Source organism: Lissotriton vulgaris, chromosome 2_1, assembly GCF_964263255.1.
Source record: "Lissotriton vulgaris chromosome 2_1, aLisVul1.2, whole genome shotgun sequence".
NCBI lineage: Eukaryota > Metazoa > Chordata > Amphibia > Caudata > Salamandridae > Lissotriton > Lissotriton vulgaris.
The window spans coordinates 1,672,925,800-1,672,944,017 of NC_141687.1; the positions used below are offsets into that span (position 1 = coordinate 1,672,925,800).

Below are 18,218 nucleotides of genomic sequence, written 5' to 3' on the forward strand. Positions count from 1 at the left end.
AATGAATTATCGATATGATTTTGTTGCACTTGTCGCACTTTTTACTATGAAATCAACGACCACTGACTCTGTTATGTTTTCCACAAATAAATCTCCCCCCCCCCCCATTTACAGTTCCAGCCTGCTCCGTGGCCGGCCCACGGGGTTGTAGGCCCGTATTTGGGCACCAACATTTTTATTAAAGGTTTTTGAAAAAGCAAACGTAGTTGTAACGCGTAGATTGGTAAGTTTCGAAGAAATGGCCACTGTTTCCGTTTTTTTTTTTTTTTTTAAAAAGCAGGTGAAATCAAGCAGCTCAATTAGTTAAGGGTTAAAAAGTATAGTACGCAGAAACATTGAAAATATGAATGGTCCAGGTTTGTTGTATGTGTTTTTCATTTTTGTACAGCATAAAGCAATCGATAAAGATCCTGGTATTTACCCTCTACTTTATATGCTACCTGTATCAGGGAAGTTGTTTTAAATGCCCCTAAGCCACCCCGAAGGAATGTCACCTGCCCCCCTAGTTCGAACAAAAACGACCCCGTACCACTAAAGGTTATCTCTCTTCCTCAAAAATGGCAAAAATTACTTTCTAGGACGTTTTGGACATTGATGATTTTCATATGATCTATTTATTAAAGTAATACTCATCTCTCCGCATGAAATTAATTTTCAACATGCTACACAAGTCAATCTCATCTTCCCAAAGTTCTTTTGCAGATTTGGGACCGTTTCCCTTGCCTCTGACTCACTTATTGCTAAGTCATTGATGGGTGTTTTTGCCGAAAGGGGATTATCCACCAAATCTCGAATATATTAGCTTTAGAATAATTAAGAGGGTGCCACCTCTCCATGTGCCGATGCATAGTATGATTACCATAGCTATATTTTTTTTCGGTCCCTCTCGAGAGTTTTTTTTTTGCAGATGAGGCGGGTAACGAACCTGGCATTAACTTTCTTTTCATGAGAAGGAAAAGAAAAAAATTGCCAGATAAAATTCACTTTCACATGGGACGTTCTTGGCATTTCTTTCAGAAACTTTTACATCACTGTGTCATTTCTTTGTCTATCCTGGTTAAAGCAATGTCATATAAATAGTTGTTTAAAAAGTTTTTTTTAAACGTGTTTACTTTGTTGGAGCGTTGTATATATTTATAAGTTATTAAAGTGTTATAATCCTACTACTTTGTTGGAGTGCTATATATTTTTAATGTGACACATAATTGTGAAGACTTTGATGTACAAAAAGGCATCCCTGGAATCTTCCGCTTCAGGCTAGGTCCCACACACCCTTACAGTGAGAATCCCCTCCCCAATCACAATACAGGATCCTTATCAGATAGTAGGAACGCGTGTGGTGTGACGGATCTCATGAGATGGCGACCTTGATCTACTGTAACTCCTTTGAACAGGGGTGATTCTTTACAGTTGAGGCCATAAACTGCATCCGCAGGGCTACGTGATAGCCTGGGACCGGCCTGGACAATCATACACAAAGGAAGAGGAATGTCAGAGGGTGCGGTAGTGAATAGGGTGAAAGGGTGGTGTCGGGCGGGCACAGGGTGTGATTCTCAGGGAAGAGCAGCACAGATGGGGGGAGGTTTATGGCCCATGTATAAGACAGAGAGCAGGGGTGACCAGTGCGTGGGGGAGATGCTTGCGAGGGTGGGGAGCCATGCTGAGGATCGGCGGCGTGCAGAGAGTGGGTCTGGTCAAGGCATCTAAAATGGCTGCCGTGCACGACAAAAGTGTGGCATTGGAAAAAAAGCAAGATGGCGCACACAATGTTTATCAATACGGATTAATTTATAACAATTATTTTTAACAATATATTTACTCGCAGTGTCAAAATGGCGATCAACACTTCCTAATTTCCTTCAAATCGAACGTTAACAGAAGTCAAGCGGCAAAAAAAAAAAAAAACGCTCACGCGCAACCGCTGGAAGACAAGTATCAACATATATGAGCCTCCTCAACCACCCTCAGAAAACATAGGGGGTCAGGATACGTCTCCCATACCCCCTTATCCCCAATACTCACATTGCTTTTCCTCCATCTAGTAATTTAATTAAATCGAAACACAAAATGGCGAATTCACGTTTCGCTACCAGTTTGCGACCCAGTTCGCGAACCGAGAAGCGCTTCTATCGCGAAAAATCAAATTTTTATTATTTGCCCCACGGGACCCTTTAATAACCCCAACATCATTCCTAGGGGGTCAAGAGGGGTCTACCTTGCCCCCTTTCATTAAATTCCCCCTTCGTTTTTCTCCTCCTCTTGTCTCTCGATCCTACCGAGAGACAAGATGGCGGCCTCACCGGACTGTTTAGAATGTTGACAGACACCGGAGAGCCAATCAGCTTCGCTACGCAAAGCTCCGTTACGCGAAAAGTACGCGATCTGGAGCGCTATCTTGGACGCTGTCACAGATATATCTGTGTTTTTTAAACGTTAATTTCTCAAAATCCACTTTAGCACATATATTGAGACCCAGCAAAGACACATCGGGCTAACAGTCCCTATAATTTTGCCAAGTTTCGTGTAAATCCATTCTGCCGTTCGAGCTAAAAGTGAGGCCAAAGGCCCTATGGAAAAATTAATGGGAAAAACGCGTTTTGGGACCCCCCTTTTTTCTCGGCCCCCCCCTTGACGGAACCCCCCCAAATTTTCAGGGGCTGCTCAGAAACAAAATGTGCCATTTTCCTATAAATTTCAGCCGATTCCGTCCACAAACGCCAAAGTTATTAGACATAGAATTTTCAAAAGTTCCATAGAGAAAAAATCCTAACTATATATACCTACTGGCGACCGCCAGTAGGTTATATATATATATATATATATATATATATATATATATATATATATATATATATGAAATGAACTTTTAAACTTGCTAAAAATAAATATGAGCTAAGCCAGCAAAGTATATGTTTAAATTAATGTGACATTAACATTAGAGCTTGTTACTTTACGAATTAATAATTCACAACAGTGTTCAATATTGTTTTTTAAATGCAAATTAGGTTTAATAATTCACTACTTGTAAATACTCACTGTTTTTGTTAATAGCACCACAATGACCAGAATGCCTTGCCTGGAGGGAAGGGGGTGGGCACTAATACAAACAAATGCTTTATAACCTATTGAGATGAGAAGGGCGACACCGTGAACAAGATCTCAGTGGGAGATCGAAACGCGTTGGTGTTTGAAGCGTTTGGGAGTTTCTTGTGAAAATAAACGCAAATATTGCTAAAAAGAAGGTTCTGTTGTGCGATCCAATTCTTTTCCAAGTGAGAAGAGATTAATATATATATATATATATATATATATATATATATATATATATATATATATATATATATATATATATATATATATATATATATATATATATATATATATATAAAAGAATTTTGGAATTCTCTGTGGGTGCACCATTCTGTGATTAATTCCTAAGTTTCACCAAGGTATCTGGCTGGTAGGACTGAATGTTCTCCCTAAAAAATAAACACATTTGAACCTCTTCGCGTTGTATTCCTAACATTCGGTCTCACTGGGCTTTTGGATATTGAGTTATCATGTCACTCAAATATCATGGGCTTGTCTCGTACAATGCTTTATTCAGTAAGGTGAGGATTTTACTTTGGGACTTTCAGACTATTCAAGAATTTGTTATTGTCCTCATACAAACCAAAGAACTGTTAAGGGATCAGTGCATAAATAAAGCAAGATGTATCTGCCTCTGGTGTTCTGTGTGCTTGTCACTTATAAGACCACTCATCATGAAACTGATATAGAACGGATTTTCCTATTACATTGATCCACCCGTAATGTAGTTCATGAGAACTTACTCAACCTACATATTACCTGACAGCAACAGTGCATGTTAGACACAACCCTTGTTACCAGCACACACACAAGAAGTTCTCCATGCCATTCATTTGGTTTACATGCATGTCAAGTTATATTCATGCATCGCCTTACACCAAGAGTGCACATTAGAGACGATGTATGGCCCGCTCCAAACCACACCGTTGTGTAACTGTTTCCCATTGAACACATTAATATCCCTATCCTTTCTCCAATCTATACACAACCATCCAGAAGTATTTAACTTACATTTGGCACATCCCCATAGAGTTAAAACTCCATAAAACTCACATAATGGGCAAATATGCCACAAGTAATAACAGCCGCCTGTAGCTGAGCAATGGACAACTGTTCACCTTACTCGAACGGAATGACCTTTGCTTTGCACACACATCCATGTACATGATGCTTCAACACAGGGACATACATGAATTATCCAGCTACTATCAAAACTATGCTATCAATGCACAGGTCTCTTGTAAACTTGCCCGCCATTATCCACTATGACTCACCCCTACACAATCTGGAAACTAATGAAATACAATTTCAATAGTCAGCTTCACTCTCTTCAAATATTATCCCAGAACCTTAAAGGATGAACAGATTCAGAAATCGTGGCAGAACCATACAATTGGTAGTGAAACACTGTACAGATGCATATATGAGGAGATTAGATGACATAAAACTTCATCTGCTCGAAGCGCATTAACTTCAATATTCGTTCTGTAGGTTGAAATCTTACTTGGAATTACCAGCTGGGTATTGAAATTTAAAGGCTAACACTTTATCAATTCCTTCATAGGAAGAAATGCAGGAATCCAATTTGTTTGATTATAAAAGTATTTTACCTAAAAATTAAATACTGCCCTTGAAGATATTTTTCAGTCAATATTAATTCTAACAAGTCAAAAAGACCTGAGGCATTTGTCACTTTGACAAGTGTCTCTTTTGACAGGTACTTCATCGAACAATGGGCGTACTTCCAAACATCTGAGCATCCTTGCCACCAGACTCCATGAGGTGAACTAATGGACCTGACTTTTCAATGGGTCAAGTCACTACTGGCCAAAAGAACATAGGAAGTGGCCATGCCACCTTTCCAGTTACCATCATCTGATATACTTTCTCAGTGCTGTAGGGCTCCCTCAAGTAACCCTGATTTTATTGTTTAATTTCGGCCGGACATACATTAGATTGCATCTTTACTAACAGCTCCCTGATTACTATCAAGGAGGTCTTATCACTAGTTTGGACAGACATTCATGCTGGTATTTTTTAAATAAATACTACACAAGTCCATCATATGAGCTCAGGGCCTAGCCATTCTACACTATTTTTGGGCATGGAAGAATATGATTATAAAGTTCTCACCCAGCAGCTGCTTCAAACTAAACCCAGTCTGCCAGATGACACCGAACAAGAATCACAACTTTTCAATAACTGGCTAAATTCTGCCCTAACCAAACTAGCTCCTTACAAAAAGTCTTCCAATAATAGGAAAACCCCTTCCGCCCCATGGTTCGCTGAGGCTCTTAGACTCGAAAAACAAAATAGTAGAAGACAGGAAAGAGGATGACGCGCTCGATATAACCTGCTGGAACAATCCCTTTATAAGCACGCTTTGTCAAAATACAAAAGGCCATTGATTAAGGAAAAGAGCAACTACTTTACTCAACTAATAGATAGAGCCAAATATTGTACTGAAGAGCTCTTTCAAGTTGTATCTAAACTTACCACACTATTATGTAGTAAAGAAATTAACCATTCTCAAGCCTTCTATGAAACGTTAGCGTTAGCTTCAGGGGTGAAGTCGACCAAATCTATTCTAAGTTCGAGGCTTCGACGTTGTTAGGGCTGATACCAATCAGGTGAATTCCACCCAATTTTCCTTTTCAGAATTCTCTCTGGGTACCTCTGATCAGATAGCCAATATTATCAATAAGGCCATGTCAGGCTCCCCACAAGACCCATGTCCTCCTCCATTTTCAATCAGGCCCCATAGCTGATAGGCAATAGTCTCCTAGCCATTTTTAACTCCATGCTTAGTACTAGAGTTTTTCCCTCACTCTGGAAAACACCCTTCATTCTACCTCTCTTAAAGAAACCCAGCCGGAACCCAGTGGAACCCAACAACTATCTCCCGATTTCACACTTTCCCTTCCCATCAAAATAGTTTTAAAAGTAATGAACACTCAGCTGGCTCAGTATCAACATGATAATCAATTACTTAATGAGACTCAATTCGGCTTCAGGTCAGGGCACAACACAGAAATGTTCTTGATCAAAGCCACAGAGGAAGTTAGGGCTGCACTAGATAAAGTAGGAGCTGCAGCTCTTATCATCCTTGATCTGTCTGCAGCTTTCGACACAGTCGATCACAAGCTTCTGATTAACCATTTTAGTACTCTTGGAATCACGGATAAGGCTTTGGCCTTACTTACCTTCTCCCTTACACACAGACTACAATCAGTTGCCTTGGGCCACTACGAATCCTCTCCTTTCACTCATCCTTGTGGGGTCCCTCAGAGTTCATATATCAGCCCCACACTATTTACTATTTACGTCATGGAGCTGGCCTCCTTGGTCAGATCTTATGACCTGTATCTGACCTCCTATGCTGACGACACGGAAATTCCCTTGTTAGCCTTAAAAAATGACACAAAAGTCGCTGCTCGGATCCATGACTGTATGCGGGCTGCCAGTCTATGGATGCGTAGACATTGCCTGAAACCTAACGCAGGTAAAATGGAGGTGGTACTGTAGCAGGGATTCTGCTCCTACACAGAACTGTGCATAGAGACTTGGAACCTCAGTGAATTAGGGTGTGCCAAAACTCACCTTAGTACCCAACCTCCACTACCAGATTAGCATCAGTGTCTCTTTGGCTCTTCCAAAATACCAATGATTAGACAACCCAGAACATGGAACTTAGATTACCTCAGGCAATGTGGAACACATGAACACTCTTTCGTTATACTCTCATACCAGTCCAAAACAGGGAGTAAAAGAAGACACGTGCAAGTTTGAAATATTAATTTCTAACGCCGTGTTCTCATGCACAGCATTTTAGCTAATACAAGCAGACATATTATCAGAAACAAGATTGTCAGCATAGTTACTATTCCATAAAATACAAAGGGAGAAAGCATGTTATAATGCTAAATGGAAACAGGTTTAAAATATACCTATATTTCACCCTCCCTTGCTAGTAGGTTATTTTATATCTGCAGAAGGTCTCTTTGGGATTACATAAGTGGCCCCATACCTCTGGTATTTAGCAGAAGTGGATCACATCAGATTCTGCACCAGCTCTCAGCATACGAATGTTCTTCAAGTGTGTGTGATCATACCTACGCAGTGCATTATTAAACGCGCCAATCTCAGAGGTAGCCACAGCTGCATATGTGTTATGTCTAGAACGTGCGCTGATCAGTCCGAACAACAACCACTGTGTTGAAATAACCTTGAAGGCCTCGGCACTCACTGTTCAGACTAAGCTTACCAAGAAAGGCAGCTAATATAGAAAAACATGTTATTCTCATGTGAAGCAAAACACTCTGCTAAACTCTAAACATTTAATAAAGTGTGTGCTGTGTGCAGAAGGCAGCAGAAACGAAAAATGGCGTTTAAACTTCTAATAATCTCATGTCAACTTAACACTGTGTGAATGCAAGGCTCAGCCCCACAACAGTACTGTTTGGAAACCTCTCCCCAGCCTGGTCCCCTTCCTGGCGGCCTGAAGAATTGGACCCCCTTCCCAATCCCGGTGAACAAGGCTAAAAATGCAAGCGTTCCAATCGATGAAAAACTGAACTTTGGGCTCCAGGTCAATCAAAATTGTCTCCTCTTGTTTTTATTTACTTAGGTCAATTTAACGCCTTAACCGCAGCGGTTTTTCCGCCGCAATCCGAGCGTTCTATTAAGTGGGTGGGGCTGCGCCAGCCGTTGGCCGACATCAGCACTAGCAAGGTAGTGCTCCCGTCAGCCAACATCCGATGGGAGCACGCAAGGTGTTAAAAAATCCTGCCTTTTATTCCTGCGCACACCAAAAAGACTGTGATTGCCACTTTAATTCCATCGAAAATAGACTATTGCAGTGGCATATAAGTGAACATTCAGGAAAAATAACTCAATAAGCTTCAGACAGCACAGAATGTGGCGGCTAGGCTCCTCTTAGGCATTCCTAAAATCCATTCCATCTCCAAGGAAATCCAGAGACTTCATTGGCTTCCTGTAAGAAGCTGTATCAAATTCAAATCCCTCTGTATGGCCTATAAGGCTCTTAAGAACACGGACCCTGAGTTCCTTAAACATTCTTTCAAATGGCACACCCCCAGTAGACCGCTACGTTTTGCAGGGGCAAATAAAATGAGGCTCCCCAGATTCGGAAAGGCTAACTGAGGCAGGAGAACCTTAACTACAGAGTCCATTAAGCTCTGGAATAGTCTACTCTTCTGGATCAGTGTCCTGCCCACTTTTATTTCTTTTAGGAAGGAGCACAAAACAATTTTTTTTTATTAACTAGAGTGTCCTGCTCATGCTCAGGAGAAGGCAGTGCCAAGACACCTTAAGGCAGTGGTCTTCAAACTGTGGGGCGCTCCCCCCTGGAGGGAGGTTTAGCAGTGTTCCCAGGGGGGGCAAATGTCTCAGGGGCCGATTCACAGAACTAACTTAAGACAAAATCCTAAACTTACTACTTTTGGTATTCACAGAAGTTAGGATTTTGTCTTAAGTTTGTCTTAAGACAAGCTTAAGACAGACTTAAGACAGATTCCTAACTTAAGTCTGTCTTAAGTCTGTCTTAAGACAAACTTAAGACAAAATCCTAACTTCTGTGAATACCAAAAGTAGCAAGTATAGGATTTTGTCTTAAGTTAGTTCTGTGAATCGGGCCCTCAGTAAGTACTTGTAAATGAAACTTGCCTGGAAGCAAAAATGTATTTATTTACTTTGTTTCCAAGCTGTCTTCATTTACCAGCAGCAGCTGAAGTGCATGGCAGGGTCAAAGACATGATTTTAAAAGAACAAAATACTCTTTAACTATTTTGTTCAATTTTTTTCACCTGCATGTAACTGTAAAATAACAACTGAAATGAAAAAGAATTTCAAATTAACACTTATAAAACTTCAATTTGTTAATGCAATCATTGCAGGTGTCGTTGGGGAGGCCAAATTGAATCCTGGTGGGCACAGTGGGGAAAAGGGGCTTGTGTGTGCATATATAGTGCTACAGGACCCAGCCTCTAACATAAATCACTGTGAATGTGAATATGTAAATCATTATTTTAAAACTGTATACACAGTTTAACATAGGCTGCTGCAGAATGGTTTAGTCAGAGCCACTGGAATTATGTGAGAGGGGAGCACCAAATTATGCAGCAGTGTTGACAAAACTTTGCAAGAAGATAAAGCTAATAATGCAGCATATTTTCTGACACTATTACTTCATTATATTGTACTTTTTACACATGACAATACTATTTGGGCAAAGATTTTACCTCATTAGTCCAGTTTACCAAATACAGAAATAAGCCAATGAAAGGTGACCAGTTAACCTTTGTGATGGGCCTTCCACAGCGTGAGAACACGTCGCCACATTTTAGTAACTTTTTATCCTTGTGAGCCAGAAATATTTTTTTTATAAACTCTGCGCTTATGCACCAGGTGATGGTTTATGTGGCAAATGTGGCAGATCCATAATTATGTGAAAAAAGCCACAGAATCGTATAATTCCAGTGGCTCTGGGTTTAATGTCTAAGATAAAGCAAGTGTTTCCAAAGCATATCTTTAGTAATAGGTAATCAGACTGCACCTAATGCAAGCATCTTTATAGGTATCCATTAAAAGGATACTCCGGATTCAACACCATTATGCCACTTGTCATCATGAAACTTGAAGTGACTCCATCAATTAACCCCTTCGATGCTGATGACGAGCTCAGCTCGTCATCAGCCACTGGTGGCGTGTGCTGATGACGAGCTGAACTCGTCATGTAACGCGGTATTTTGAACCACGCAGCACAGCGCAAAAATCACCGCAGCAGCGATGCGGTTAAGGCTTATACTGGCTCCCAAGCAGCCCTTACATTTGGTGATTAATCAACTGCACGCATTTACATTTCTTTCAGGTAGCAGGCACCTTAGTCGCGGTCATGCCCTCGGCTTCACAACACATGAGAGCCCCAGACTCTCCCCATCCACTTTCACCCAGAGGCACCCCGGCATCCCCATTAAGTATTCGGGGATGGCTGTTTCTTTTTTGTTTATCAAAAAGTATGGGAACTTATTTTGTGAAATCAAAAAAAAAAACACAGGCAGATAGATCAGTCCCCTCGGATTCAGCCCACTTCAACAGGCAGGTTTCCTTTCAGGTAAGTTGAAGTGTGGCCAGCAGGGTCATCTGGACCCCTTGGGCTTCAGAGTAATGACCCAGGAGAAAGAGGAAAAGAGCAGGATCCATGGATAACATCAAAGACGTGGCCCAGAGGAGGGGTGCTATCTGGGAACTATTATTTCCATCTACAAATGGACAGGCACAGCTCGCTCTGAGAGATGAGCTGGGGAAGGAGGCAACATAAGGGGCAGTTTTTTCATGAAAGGGCAAACACTGCCATTAATGTAGCAGTTGCAGGGGCACTGCCTCCAAGGGTTTGAGGGGGCCACTCACCGCAATTATGACTATTTTTCTAGCAAAAAGTGGAGTGGAGGCCTATTTTGCCTGATGGTATTAAGGCCCAGGACACCTATGTGACACATGGAACAGGACCTAGCACCAAGGAAGGGGGGGGCGAGATGTGGGGCTTTTTTGCCTTTTTTTATTACCCAAATTGCCAGTCAACTCTGAGCCTCAGGCTTAGGAGTAATAGCTCTGTGTAGTGAGCAGAGAATGAAGGCTGTTTCGCAGGGTTGTAGGTATCATTGGTGCTGCAGGTGCAGTGGCACTGAGGTCCAGTGGTGTGAGGGGCCAACAAAATACCAATTATGGCTGCTTTACTATCCTTCCTTGTTTGAATTAGGACCAGTGTACCCTTGCTGTGCCAGTGTTCTTGGCCTCATACCAATGGCCCAAGAAAGATAAATATACTGATGCAGAGGAGACAGCTTAGCTCGGGCCTCAGAGTGACACCAGAAGGGGTATGGTGCAAGATCGAGCCTATGTTTTAGCAAAGAGCTGAGGCGATTGCCTGTTTCGCACGGCAGCAGCTATCATTAGTGCAGCAGGTAAAGTGGCACTGGATCCCAGGGCTTGAGGGGCCCACTGCATCAGATCATGTCTGTCTTACTCTCCAAAAGAGGCACAGGGCCTTGCCAGCATTAAAGCTGAGGGACACATTTCTGCAAAGTGGGGGAAACATGTGCGGGATACTTTTTTCTGAAAGGGACAGAGAGTCTGTTTCAGGACTGGAGTGATGGCCAGGAATGGAGAAAAGACAGAGGCAGAGAGACAGCCTACTTCTCAGTGATGCAGATATTATTAGTGCAGCAGGTAGGGTAAAGTTGCTTTGGGTCCCATGTGTGTAAGGTGCTCACAACACCCTAATTATGTGGGGTAGAATTCTTTGTCCAACGTTTTGTTTTTGTATGATATATGTGCTCTTTTATACTGCTCATATTTAGTGCAGAATGTGAACTACAGAAAAGTAACCCTGAAATTATCTCGGGACTCCCAGCCCCCTGTGCTCAGCCTTATCACTTCCGCTCCCCAAGTCTTGCGATAAAGTTTTGGAGGGGGGCCCAACTTCAAAATATTTTCCTTGGGAGAGGGAGGAGGGGGCTCAGAGATGTTTGGTGTATTATTCTGCCACCTAGGCAATACTTACACTGCAGTGAACGAAGGAATGTTTAACATCTGAAAAACACACTGTATCATGACACCTTAACTCCTTCATCTCACAATACATTGTATACAAAAAGAAACAGGCACCTCTTTTTGTTTTTTTTGTTGCTGCAGTTTTAATTTAAAATGTAAGTTAGAACTGAAAATGCAAGCCAAAGCTATTGGGGTTGCCAGTGCTTGATTGGATTGCCTGTGGAACAATTTTGAGGTTAAAAAAACTGAATCAAGCCTGTAGCCAAACTACAGAAAACATGTGGATTTCTAGTTCAATCACAGAAAAGGAAGGGAAAACTCAGAAGGATTCTGATTGACTGACAATAGTCAATCAGACCAGCTGTAACAGAGGATTCTTTCAACCAATCAGAACAGTCTATCCATGTACTGACCCGGAATGATGCAAGCCATTAACTTTGCTGTGTTCTGTGGGTTACTGTGAACTTGTTGCTTTTAATTGCCCTCATTCTTTAGCCTGCCGTAGACGGATACAAATCATGCAAAGATTTGAGCTGTTGATTTGTATCCACAGATTAAAAAAAAATAGTTGTGCCACAGATGGGTTCATGTGCTTGTCATGATCTAATCCAGGGTTCTCCGAAGTCGGTCCTGAAGGGCTGGATCCATGACAGATTTATTAGCATATTCCCATTTAGATAAATGTAGTTATCTTAAAAAAATCTGGCATGGATCCAGCCCTTCAAGAAAGACTTTGGAGAACCCTGATCTCTTCACTTATTTCACAGGCAGCAGAGGATCTCCTTTAAACCCATGTGTTGGGCATCAGATAGTAAAGACACACTCCCCTCTATTTCTTGAATATTATTTTTATTTTGATCAGTTTTTCCAGGCCCTTGGTTCAGCAGGTCTTACCAAAATTGCAATTCCAAAATGTAAGCAGTCTTGGGACGGTGGTCAATCTTCTCTGTGATTGTGGAAAAGGCAGGGAATTCCTTCTCTCTCTATCTGAAAAAAGCCGATGATCGTCTTGCCTTTTGAAAGGCTTCAAAAACTCTGATGCTCTCCAGAAACTCTTACCAAGTGTATCCTTTGTCACTTGTTAGTCCTCATCTCTAAGAACACAGAGTGCAAATCAACCATGGTGCAATGCCTCTAGAGTAATTACTTGTGGTTGTGATTAATACAAACATTTCTATCCAGCAGCCTTATCATTGTTTATACCCCTTGTGGTGCCCTAATCAGTCTAATAGTGGGAAGTGGATCGGGGTACATGTATATATAGTGTGATGTAGTTTGGGGTGCAGGAATACATTGTATGAAGTAGGTTTGTGTACATGGTTAGACTGAGTGAAGTAGTTTGGGGCACATTGACAGATAGTGTGAAGTAGTTTGGGGTAATGAACAGATATCGTGATGTGGTTTGGGACATCTGAACCTATATCATTTGAGGTACATGGATTTGGGGTACACGAATGTAGTGAGAGTAATTTGGGGCACATGAACAAAGTGCAGCATGAGGAGCTTGGAACTCTAGGACAAAGTTTAAGGAGTTGATGGTACATCGACAAAGTGTGTGAGGAGCTCGAGGCACATGGCTAAAGTGTGAGGAAGTTGAGCCACATGTACAGTAGGAGGAGCATTGAGTCATGCACAGAATGAGGAATTGGGGCACATGCGCAGGATAAGAAACTTGGGGCACAGCATGGGGCCATTGAGGCACCCCTAGAGACAGTGTGAGGAGGAGGATGAAGCTGGGGAATATTGACAGTGGTCCGATAGTGTGAGAAAGTTGGGGCACAGGGCCAGGCAGTGTTGGATGGTTTGGGCACATAGTCAGAAATAGGGATGTGCAAAAGCTGAAAAGCTACATCTTTTATTTTTATTTGTCGGATGTCCTTGTGTGGGAGGTCCCCTCTTCCCCCCTGTTGATTCTTCTTGGAGTGTCTGAAGTCTTTGGAGGCACCAGAGATGAAAGAATGTTTCAGGGCACGATTCTTTTAGTCGTGAAATGTGATATTGCTAGTCAAGAAGTATTTGTCCGTCATCTGCAAAGATATAGCAGTTGAGGTAAATTCAATGAACAGTGCAGGTAATGAATTCATCTAGATGTTGAAAAGCATGGGTGAGATGATAGAGCCTTGAGGGACCCCGGCTTTGGTGAAGTACAGTTTGGATAAGAAAGGGGGGATATGGATAACATTAATTCTGTTTTGAAGGTAGTGTGTGATCCAGTTGAGAGCATTCCCCTCAATGCCGGTTTTATAGTGTCTTTGTATTAGAGTCAGCTGAAAGGTCCACCTTCTGATTAACGGTGTTTTTAAGGTCATCCTAGAAGACAATGAGGACAGATTCTGTGCCTCTTCCTTGGCAGAATGTTGTTTGGAAGTCTGAAACAATGGAATTATCTTCAACAAATTGTGACATCTGGCCGAATGCTGCTCGTTCTATCAGCTTGCCCAGGAAAAGTCCATTTGTAATTGCAATAGGAAGGTGACAGGGATTAACGTCTGCACAAAATTGTATTCTTAGGTTATCGATCAATTAAGAAATGCTCAAAGGGTAAGCAAATGGCAACTGAATGTTTCCATTGAGGCAAAATCCCCAAAAGACAAAAACTAACTATCCAGGAGAAATATCCAAAATACAAATGTTCACAAGTTGCGCTTTTCTCTTTATTTTCAATCTTGCAACATGTTCAAGGATATGCCATTGTCAGTCTTATTCATGATTTTGTTTATACATCCAAGTGAAACTGTAGCCAGCCAGCATGTGTTTCGTTTGTGATGTAAAATCACTGTATGTTCCTCAGGACAAACCTGTATATTCTAAGAAGTGTCGTAGCCACATATACATTTGACCAAAAATACTGATAACTCCTATCATCCGTGGACGCTAAGTATATCTACTCCGAAGTAATCCAGTGTTCCATTTAGACCATATATGTCCATATCTCCATACAGCCCCAAGGAGAGTACTCCTTGGAAGTCAAGGCATATGCATACTGACATTATATGGTCTATATGGAACACTGGATTGCTTCGGAGTAGATATATGTGGCGACCATGGATGATCCTTAGGCCCCACCAGCCCCGAACCGGCCCAAACAGGAAACTGCCCTTGTCCTCTCTACCCTTAGCCTCAACACCTGACTGAGACACCATGAGCCCTGATCTTAAATAGACCTAGTAATCAGATGACCCATTCAGCCAATGGAAACCCTAACTAGTCAGAACAGTAGCCCTCAACCCTAGAGCCAATAGGTGACCAGGCCCTTACAACCAATCACAGCCCTGGTCCTAGAAGCCAATCAGAGGCCAAACCCTATGTCTAATTAAAACCCTAGTCTCAGGAACCAATCAAAACCCCAGTTCCATCACTAACGCTAAGCCCAATAGAAACCCTAGCCCCGGGAACCAATAAGAACCCCAGACCTATCAGAGAAGTAAAACCCTAAGTCCAATAGAAACCATAGATATAGGAACCAATCAGAGGACAGATGTAACAACCAGTAGGAAACCTATATAAGGAACATGTAGCTCCTTAAGCTCAGGCTGCTGGGCAGGGAGCTGGGAGCTGCTTCTCAATTCAGAATCTCCTTGGAGACAGACAAGCTCAATCCACACTCTGGAGTTTCTTGTTCAGATCTCTGCAGGTAAGGGCCAAATCTAAGCCATTAACAACAGTGTTTTATCACACTTAAGCAGCCCACTCACCTAGCGAAAAACAAGTGCTACACACACTTTTCAAATAAAGTTTAAACCCTAAAAGCAGATTTCTGTTGTCTCAAACCACCCTCTGCTTAGCCTCTGAGGTGTATTTTGACTTAGTGCCTTGCTGATACAAAAAGGGTGCCGGTGGTGGATTGCTTTCACACAAACTTTAGAACAGTTAAGGGGAAAACTTGGAGGGAAATAAAAGTAATCACAGGCAGGTGAAACAGCACATTTTAAACTACAAAGCCCACAAACTAACATGGAAATTTAGGCAGACATGGAGGAAATCTCTTTTAAAGTTTCAGGAACCTGAACAGCACAAAGTCTGTCTTCTTACCACCTTCTGGTCTTTTGTTCGCTGGGATGTTGGGTACAGGGAACATGTGGCTAATAAAATGGTGGTGGCTGTCTTGGGGTTCCCTCCACAAACCTTAAGGGGCCTGGGCAGGTGTGAGAGGAGGGCTCAGGATTGCTTGAGAGCTAGAGACAACCAATCAGCAAGCTCAGACGGCTGGACAGGGGGCTGGGAGCTGCTCCTCAATTCAGAATCTCCTTGGAGACAGCCAGGCTCAATCCACTCTTTGGAATTCCTGTTCAAATCTCTGCAGATTAGGGCAAAATCTTTACCACTAACAATACTGTTTTTCCCACACTTAAACAACTAACTCTCCTAGCGAAAAACAAGTGCTACATACACTTTCCAAAGTTTAAACCCTAAGAGCAGATTTCTACAGTCTCAAAACACTCTCTCCTTAGCTACTGAGGTGTATTTTGACTTTTGTTTTCGTCCTTCCATGATGAACCAGTAAAGTACATAAACGTGGATATAGATTAAGTTCTTCCATGACCGCTTTAGCACCCCATCAAATGTTTGACAACACAAGCAGAGCACTGTGTATGCCAAGTTGAACTCGTACCCATTTGTAAACAGGAACCATGAAACTTCTTCGTCAGGAATTAGGGACATCCCACAACTTGAATATAACATAGAAAACGTAGAAACAAGGCTGGGTCCCTCTCCAGGCTGTGACCAGAGGCTCCTGAGACTCCGATATCTCACAGATTTTCATAGGCTTTAGGCCCTATGGGTACCCATGAACGCAGGGCGCCCTGTGCACCACAAGACCGGCAGGGACTTTCCTGACGCCACTGACTGAGTGAGATGTACATCTTTCCTCCGTGCTCTATTCTGTGCCCTTGCGGGCGTCAAGCACAAGCTCCGTGCCAGTTTTTATTAGTGATATTTTAGAAGTGCCATTTTTCTATACACTGTACACAGCGCGACCATCAGATATGGTAGACAGGATTGTGAAAAAAGTTCTTTTATAGCTTAAGAAGCACCTCTGCCAGTTGGGGGCAGTATATCCAAGTCCTTTTTTTTCTTCTCTATTAGGTTGTGGCTCAAACCCCTGAGATTGGCACCAATGCGCTATTGTTCCGTCCGGTGACATAATAGCGTGTATATGGAAGCCCTCTCTATCCACAGGGTTCCCACCTTTCTCTTTCTGTGTTACCCTTCTTGCCCATCTTGCTTGCCCTTCAGTGCTTTGGGGTGCCCTTAGGTTGGCATGACGCCAGTACATAAAATCAGTATTGCATAACTTCTCCCAAACGAATCCTAGGACAAAGCTCTAATTTTCAGACGCAAAAGGCGAAAGAGTTATTCGGTTTGAAGGGAAACCAGAGTATATCAGACAGTACACTGGTTTGGCAGATTGGTTGTACAAAGATCGAGGATTTTCTTACCGACCATTCATTCTGAATGACCAGCTGGAGGCATCATCCTGTAGGGGATCTCCATATTTAACAAGTAAATGTATATTCACCAATAGCGTCCGAGCTCTGCTGCTTTGGTGATGGGTATATTCAGTCATCAGTTCCATAAGTCACTGCACCACAATGATCAGGCCCCTTCAAGTCCAAAAGAGATTTGGGGTTCCTTGTGCTCCTGTTCAGAGGGGACCTGGACTTGCTGTTCAAGGTGGACTGTTCCTATTGGTGCAGGGCCAAAGATGATTTGCATATGACTTTGCCCCTTCTGAAGTGAAGCCGATAGGCTAAACACCAATGAACTGGAATAAACCCTGGCTAATTACTAGTTCAGATTAAATCAAGAATTACATTCATCCCGTTCTTTGATCTCTGAGTGAGCATGTGCTGTGAACATGTCCTATTTTGATCCCAATCTCACTGTGCCTTTGGCTCATGCTGCACGTCACTGATGAGTCCTAACAAGCCTAGGATGCCTCTGGGATAACTTGCATTCCCGTTCAGAGGAGACATGGACCAGCAGTGCAGGCTAGACGGCATGTTTTGAGGTTGGGCTAAGACTGATTTGCATATGGTTGGCTCCCCGCCTGCGAACCAATAAGCGCTGGAATGGAATGCTACCCCAGAGGAATCTTGAGTGATTAAGATTAGTGGAGTGTGTACTGCAGTTTCATCAAGTTTCTAATTATTGCCTGACACTAGCCTAGGTCGGGGAGTTTCCTGTTTTCCTACAGCCATATACTTGTGTAGTTTTCTTAAGTAATTGTTAGTTGCTGCTGGTGGCTTGCAAGCTACTGGGGCACTCATTGAGTAACTGTGCACTTAAAAAAAAAATCCTCATTCATTCATTCAAGCTTTTTATATGCAAGTGCATAATCACTCTGTTTTTTTCACGCGAGTATTGTGAAATCGTATTGTGTCTTCTTTACCTTGCTATAAAGGCAATACAATATCCCAAAAGGGATGAATGAAAAGGCAATTTATATTGCATGCACAAAGCATTACAGTGATCAGAGAAAGGAGACACTTATTCAAATGATTTAAAGTCAAAATAAATTTTTGTAATTTTGGTATTCAAACAGGAAAGGAAAA

The 18,218-nt window shown here is 42.2% G+C and overlaps 1 protein-coding gene across 1 annotated transcript in view; it reads left to right on the top strand.

Annotated features, from left to right (window-relative positions):
- The window catches only part of CRYBG2 (crystallin beta-gamma domain containing 2), a 467,695-nt gene that overhangs the window by 42,460 nt on the left and 407,017 nt on the right, over positions 1-18,218 (top strand). The window lies entirely within an intron of this gene.